Source organism: Apium graveolens, chromosome 4, assembly GCF_009905375.1.
Source record: "Apium graveolens cultivar Ventura chromosome 4, ASM990537v1, whole genome shotgun sequence".
Taxonomy (NCBI): Eukaryota; Viridiplantae; Streptophyta; class Magnoliopsida; order Apiales; family Apiaceae; genus Apium; species Apium graveolens.
In genome coordinates this window covers 117,656,395-117,664,037 of record NC_133650.1, presented here as the reverse complement: position 1 = coordinate 117,664,037, position 7,643 = coordinate 117,656,395, and the positions used below count along the sequence as shown (strand labels likewise).

Here is a 7,643-nt window from a genome sequence, read left to right as displayed (position 1 = left end):
CTATTGTAACATAAAATACAGTGTTACTTTTGATATTAGAATTAGTGTTACTGTAGGACAAAATTATTAGGCGGCATAAAAATGGTGGGCCAAATTTGGACAAAATTTTAAGCGGCCCAAAAGTAAAATTTTAACCCGCTCACTTTATATTGTAAACCAAAATATACTCTCACACTTATACTATTATACACCGACAAATGTACACACTCTCCCTTATCCAAAACTCTCTCAAATGAAAAGACTCTCGATGAGTTCAAAATTAGAGTTCTAAATTCGCTCAAGGAAGGTGAGCTTTCTTCCAAGTCAGGGTTAGATATTGGAGATTGTAATTAGGGTTCTATTAATTAGGGTATGTAGAATTTGGGGCTTTCTTCTTAAACGGGTTCAACATTTGGAGCTTGTAATGGGGTTTCTAGCAGTCGCTTTCTTGGAGTAAATTAGGGTTCTTGCCGTCTCTTTATTCTCAAATTTGGAGCTTTCTTCTTGTTCTATTCAAAAGTGTGTCTGGTATGCCCTTATTATATTCTCGGATTTGTGTGTATATCTTCTTGTGTGCTCATATCTCTGTGTATAATTGTTATTTAGTCTCTTATATATGCTCTTTTTTGTGTTTGATTCGAAAGTGTGTCGAGTATGTGTAAATTTATGGAGTATTTAATTAATAAGATGATAATTCCATTTTCTTTTATTAAAAAATATGTGTTGATGATCTGTGTAAGATGAAATGATGAATTGTCATTTTGCGTTTGTATGTTCTGGTCAACTACTAAATTGATTACTAAATTTTTGTTTTGTTTTACCCTCTTTCCAGGTCTCATTTGCATTATATACACGGGCTTTTGAGGTATATACATATTGATTTACACTTTTATCTGAGATCTCCATTGATGTATTTCCTGCATTATTTTTATAAAGTTTCTATTGTTCAATGTCATGAATCAGGGGTTTAAATCTGTGAGATTTTATTGTTGAAACCAAATGTCTACAAATTATTAGTGTTTTCATATGCGCTTTGTGTTAATGCTGTAAAATCTTATGCATTTGAACCTATTGCTTCACTGGGGCATTCTTTTAAAAAAATTTATAATTATAAAAATTATAATGAACATTTCTTTTACTCATAGGGAACACTGAATTCTGAACTCACTATAATTGGGATAAGATGCACTATATATAAATTTGTTTCTTACAAGCACATATTGTTATTATGATTTTTGCATGTCCTTTGCGCGTTTTTACAAATTGCAAATGTGAATTCTGCTTGATTAGTACTCAATGGCGTGAATATTTAATGGACAAACTCTATTGTAAATGGTTATTATTTGTCATTATTGGAGCACTTAATAGGTTTATCTAAATGTTTTGTTTGTGCTTACCGTATATTTGCAGCTGGTATTTTTACATGTCAACCCACATCCAATGCAGAAGTTGCATTTCGATTAAAGTATATAACTTAGAACTTATACACTCTTTGCAAATTATGGTATATGCTTTAAACTCTCATTACAAACATATAGTATGTTTTAATTAATTTCAATGCTATGCTTGATTTACATTTATCAATATATTTTACGTCTATTTAACTGCTGCTTCATGAGTATGGACTAAAAGCATTTTCTCGGTATACCTTTAAAATAATACAGTGCCTTCCTTATAACAGGTTGATTGGTTTCAGGTACACCATGACATGACTGCCCCGTTGCAACATTATTTCAAATATACAGGTCAGAACTCTTACCTAACAGGGAACCAGTTGAGTAGTGATTGTAGTGATTTTCGAGTTATTAATATCAATTTATGTTGCTGCCTAAGCGGAATGTGACTTTAGAAGATCGTAGCTAAGCTGAATTTTTGAATTTTGATTGCGGCATTAACTAATAGGTGTTATTTTGATTGTGCATCTTTATTTCGAGACGGGGGAATCGTATTTATTAATTTGAGTTAATCTGTTTTACGTTAACCTCAGGGGATTTTAGTTTTGGTCATTTGCAATGGTTTTAGCAGTAGCGGAGTTTTTTGCATTACTTACAAAATAAGAGGACTTGTGTATGTTGACGGAACCTCCATTCTCTTACTACAGTGAAGAGACTGTGTATTCAAAGAATGACCTTGAGATGGAAAACAAAGATGGTGTTTTAATAATATATTACCTGCTTAAAATTTTCCCAGGGTTCTCTATTTATTAATCGGACAACCTAACTATCTACCTAGCTAAAAGAGTCTTACACTTCTTGATAACTCATTGTACTCAATCAATAGGTCCTTTTCTCCACAATGTACTACGCTACTAGCTTTCCCCTTTTCTTACAGATGTATCTGGTATCCATATTCTAGTTATAGTAATCATTCTCAATTCTTCTGCTGCTTTATTGAGTCAGATACCTGTTAAAATCATACACTGCATTTTTGTATGAAAGAAGCCAACCCTATCTTCATATCATCTGCCACCACTTTCTCATGCAATCCATCTGGAGCTTTATCTGATTTTGTAAGAACTGCTAACATCCTCACTCCCATTTTGTCCACAAGCTGTGACATTCGTATAGATTCACAGGTCAGGAAATCAACAGTTGCAGAGAGAAAATTTAGTATTCGTAGGTTTGGAAATCAATAGTTCCAGTCTTTTTGCATTAAAAATATGATTCATCTCCTACTTATTTATGAAGTTGGTGAAATTTAATTTTCCTTATAAGCTGGATTACAGGGCTTGTCAATGTTGTCAAGCTACTGAAGCCTATCAAAGACAAGTATCCTGGTGTGACCTATGCAGACCTATTCCAGTTGGCTAGTGTTACTGTTGTGGAGGTAGTTTTTTTCTTAATTTTATCAATAATTAGTTTTTTTAAATAATATAATATCGAACGTGAAATTAGTTAAGAATTATGATTATACATAAATTTAACAGCTGATTTAGATGCAAGTATAAAAGCTCAAATATTCAAACAATGTTATTTTTTCTATAGCCTCACCGTAATTGTAGCAACATCACAACCCTTTTCTTACCCTATTTAGTTTTGTATCTGAGGAAGTCGAAGACCAATCACATGATGTTTAATATGTACCATCTTCAAAGTTAATGAAAAATTCAATTGAATTTGTACCCAGTATCTATTAATATATAAACTAATTGTAATTACCTTGAGGCCAATCATGAGTTGATGTAAAAAGGCCTGGAAGGGAAGCATGGGAGGAATTTTGGGAGGAGGGAGAATATAAAAGGTGGTGGATTATACCATCTTCGTCATCATTGTCGTTGTAATTGAAGCTTTGTTGTTGATGATGAAGGTTTTGAGTTAAGTTGGATTCTTTCCAATCTGGGAGCAGGGCAAATATCTCCTCACTGATCATCTTAGCAATGTCAGTTGAATCCCAGTCAGTAATCTCTAATTCCTTCACCATTTCCGAGGCAACATCAAGTGCAATATCACTTGTGCACATATTGCTTTTTTATCTTGTTTTGCTGATGCACTTGGTTTCTCAGCCTCCCTGCAATACTAATTTTGTTTAAATATTTGTTTACAGGGGTTGTTCGGTTATTGAAGTGGAGTTTCTTTGGTAGTATGGTGTGGGTTTGGAGCTTGTGGTTTATGAGTGGTCTTCTCTCCATTTTTGTCAGCTTTTATGCTAAGGTGGTCTCAGTTATTTCCTGGGTCTGTGGAGTGAGGTCGTGTTCTTTTGCTGACGAGTAGATGAATTTTGTAATGCTGCGAAAGGGATTTTGGTCTGGTTTTTTTATGCAGGAATTTCCAGATTTTCAGAGCTCGCCTTTGCAGGTGTCTGGATGTTTCGAAGTATTGTCATTCGAGGACTAGGTTTTCCTTTTTGTTGTCTTCCGTTGCGGGAGTCTGGGGTTTTCTCTTGGAGCATTTTATGTACCTCTGTGATTTTTTTGTTAAGTCTTTTAGCCTTGACTTTCTTATTTTAAGTTAGGTTTGATTTTTTATGTAATTTATTTTTGTTTTTTGTTTTTTCTCTTTGTTTTTCTTAGAGCCTGTTCTAAGAGAAATTTTGAGAAGTGACTCATGTAAATTCTTTCTCTTTTATATATTTTATGAGGCTTAGACCTTATTTACCAAAAAAAAAATACCAGAGTGTTAAAAAAGAATGCTACAATAAGATATAAAAATGTTACCAAAAGATTGAATTGAGTGTTACAATAGCAAAACTGGTGTTACAAAAGAGTCTATTCCAACATATTTTTTGTGTTACTAAAGAGTAGGGTGTGTTGCAACAGAACTGTGGTTACACCTTCAACTTGTTACCATATAAATACAAAATATATCTATAGGTACTCTATTGTAACACATTGAGAGGTGTTACCAAAATTTCAAAAAGTGTAACCGTAGACACCTATTGTAGCAGGGGCAAATCCAACACCCCCAAATTTTTAAAAGATGTAACCATGGCCCATTTTTTTGCTTTAGGTAACAATTTTTTTGCCATTTTAACACTTTTTTTGGTGTTGCTACAGGTCAAATATGGTGTAGTGGTATATATGTGTGTGTATGTATGTGTGCATGTATGTATGTATTAATTTATATACATGTATATATTTATTGTATGTATGTGTTAGATATATTTGATAATGTCATGACTAATGTGATTTATGTTTAGTTTTCAGATCTTACTCAAACAGGATAAATCAGTACTTAACTGAAATCAGTACTTAACTGAAATCAGTACTTATACTGAAGTCAGAACTTAAGTCATCAGTACTTAAGGTTCAGGAGATATTTATCAGGAGATAATATCAGGACTTAAAGGAAACGTTCAGATAAGGAAGGCGACTGATTAAAGGAAGAGAAGATCGAGACAAACGTAAAAAGAGATATGCATGAAGAAGGAATTCTATGAAGAATAGAATACTTGGAAGAAAAGATATCTGATTGATATATTTTAGGAAGCAGAATTATATTCCAGATCAATTAGCGATTATCTTGTAACTGTGTAGTATATAAACACAGACATAGGGTTTACACTATAAGTGTTATCATTATCGAGAATATTATTCATTGTAACCTTAGCAGCTCTCGTGATATTTGTTCATCACTGAGAGAGGACAGTTCCATACTGTAACAGAGTTTATTGCTTTGAATAAAGTCTATTTTCTGTTACTTGTGTTATTAGAATTCGATTTGATTGTGCTATACACTGTATTCACCCCCCTCTACAGTGTGTGTGACCTAACAAGTGGTATCAGAGCCTGTTAACACACAAACAGTTTAAGATCCAAAAACAATTATGTCTGAAGTAGAAATTCCAACTAAGCCCACCAAAACTGAAGAACCTCCAAAGACACAAATCCATAGTCTATATGAGACTATTAGAGTACCCATTCTGAAGCCATCTGAATATCCCGTATGGAAGGTGAGGATGACCATGTTTCTGGAAGCAACTGATCCAGAATATCTTGACAGAATCAATGAAGGGCCTCACAAAACAACCAAGCTCGTAGTTGCAGTTGCAGGTGAAGCAGCAAAGTCAGTACCAAAGGAGAAGAACGACTACATTGCTGAAGATATCGCTTCAATTGCTAAGGATGCTAAGGTACGACACTTACTGGCATAGTGCCATTGATAATGTAATGTCAAATAGGGTAATTAACTGCAAGACTGCAAAGGAGATATGGGATGCCTTGGAAACAAGGTGTTAGGGAACTGATTCGATTAAGAAGAACAGGAAGACAATACTCACTCAAGAGTATGAACACTTTGACTAAAAAGCTAACGAGTCGTTGACTGATTTATATGATAGATTTGTCAAACTCTTGAATGATTTGTCACTGGTTGATAAGGAGTATGATCTTGAAGATTCAAACCTTAAATTCTTGTTAGCTCTTTCTGAAAGCTGGGATTTGAAGGAAACAACTATAGAGACAACTATAATCTTGATGAAACAACTCTTGATGAAATCTATGGGATGCTCAAGACTCATGAACTTGAGATGGAACAAAGAAGCAAGAGAAAAGTCAAGGACAGTTGCTCTTAAGACTGAAGAAGAATCCCCCAAGGCAGCTACCTCAAGGAAAGGCAAGGGTAAAGCTCTCTTCACAAAGTCTGATACTGAGTCATCAAGTTCTGATAGTGATGATGACTCAGAAATTGAAAGCTTGCCTGAGACAGATGCTGATGAAGAGATGATGAAGCTGTGTACTCTTATGGTGAAAGGAATCACGAAGATTGCATACATGAAGTTCAGGAAGGGAAAGAAGTTTTCCAGGAGAGGTGCAAGTTCTGATAAGAAGAATTTCAGAAAATCTGAAGGCAAAGGAGGAAAGTCTGACAGAGGAGATTATACAAATGCCAAATGCTACAACTATGGTGAAAAATGCCACATATCTCCTGATTGCAAGAAAGTGAAGAGTGACAAAGGCAAGGCTCTTGTCACAAAGAAGAAAAATTGGACAGACACCTCAGATTCTGAAAGTGAGGAGAACTATACCTTGATGGCAAATGCTGATATGGCAAATGCTGAAAGCAGTACTGAAGCTGCTGAGTTAAAGGTACCTCAAACTACTTATTCCTTTCATACTGATGATATTAATGAGTTGAGAAGATATCTTAAAACCATGTTCATTAGCTATAGAGACCAAACTTTAACATGTGAAAGATTAACTTCTGAAAATCTTGCTTGTAAAAAGAGGAATGATTATTTAGAAAAAGAGTTAGTCATGTTCCATCAAACTCAGAAAAATAGAGATGATGCTTTCTATGTTAGAGATGAAGTACTTAAAATGAATGAATCTCTAAAAGCTGAGTTAGAAAAGGAAAGAGAGATTATCAGGACTTAGACTAACTCTGGCAGAACAACTCAGAATTTGTTAAGTAGTGAAAACTGGAAAGAGGGCTTAGGTTATGGAGATGATAAGAATGATAAAGGAACTGTAGATATTAAGCCTATAGTTGTTAAACAAAAGCTAAAGCTAAAACCTGTTAAGTTTGTAGCTATAAAGTCTGATACTGAGAAATCAGAAGTTAAAAAGGAATTAACTTCTGACAAACTAAAACAGGAAAAGACAACTGAAGTAAACGTAGGCTTAATGACTAAGAAGCAGCTTAAGCATAAGCTGAAAGATGTTAAGAATGCAAACAAGGTAAAATTACCTAAGAAAAATAGGAATGAAAATGAAGGTGTGAATAAAAGCAATGATTATAAGCCTGTTCCTGATGCTCCTAGAAAAACGTGTCATAACTGTGGAAGTTCTAACCATCTGGCTTCTTTTTGCAGGAAGAATAAAAACATAAACTCCTTACCTTCAAAGTCAGGAGTTAAGAGTCAGTCTGTTAGATATAAGCCACAAAATCCTTGTTTTCATTGTGGTAGTTTATGGTATTCCATTTATACTTGTAAGGAATATCATAGTTTGTACTATGATTATTATCAAATAAAACCTTCTTTAAAGAAAGTTAGCATTGTTCCTTCTAGTGTAAGTTCTGATTCAAAGTCTGATAATGTAAACTCTGATAAGAAAAATGTTAACATAAACTCTGATGCTAAATCCGCTGCAAATGTTAACAAACTTAATAAGGCCAAAGGATCCAAGCAAGTCTGGGTCCTTAAAACTAATCATTAGTGGTCTTTATGATTGCAGGGCAACAGGAAAAACATCCGAGTTCTGGACAGTGGATGCTCAGGACATATGA

At 34.2% G+C, this 7,643-nt stretch overlaps 1 long non-coding RNA gene across 1 annotated transcript; it reads left to right on the top strand.

Annotated features, from left to right (window-relative positions):
• Positions 1-221: 221 nt before the first annotated feature.
• On the top strand, positions 222-3,859 carry LOC141716870 (uncharacterized). Its single transcript, XR_012573395.1, has 4 exons — positions 222-507; positions 812-844; positions 1,676-2,805; positions 3,523-3,859. It is a non-coding gene; the product is annotated as an uncharacterized LOC141716870 (long non-coding RNA).
• The last annotated feature ends 3,784 nt before the right edge of the window (positions 3,860-7,643 follow it).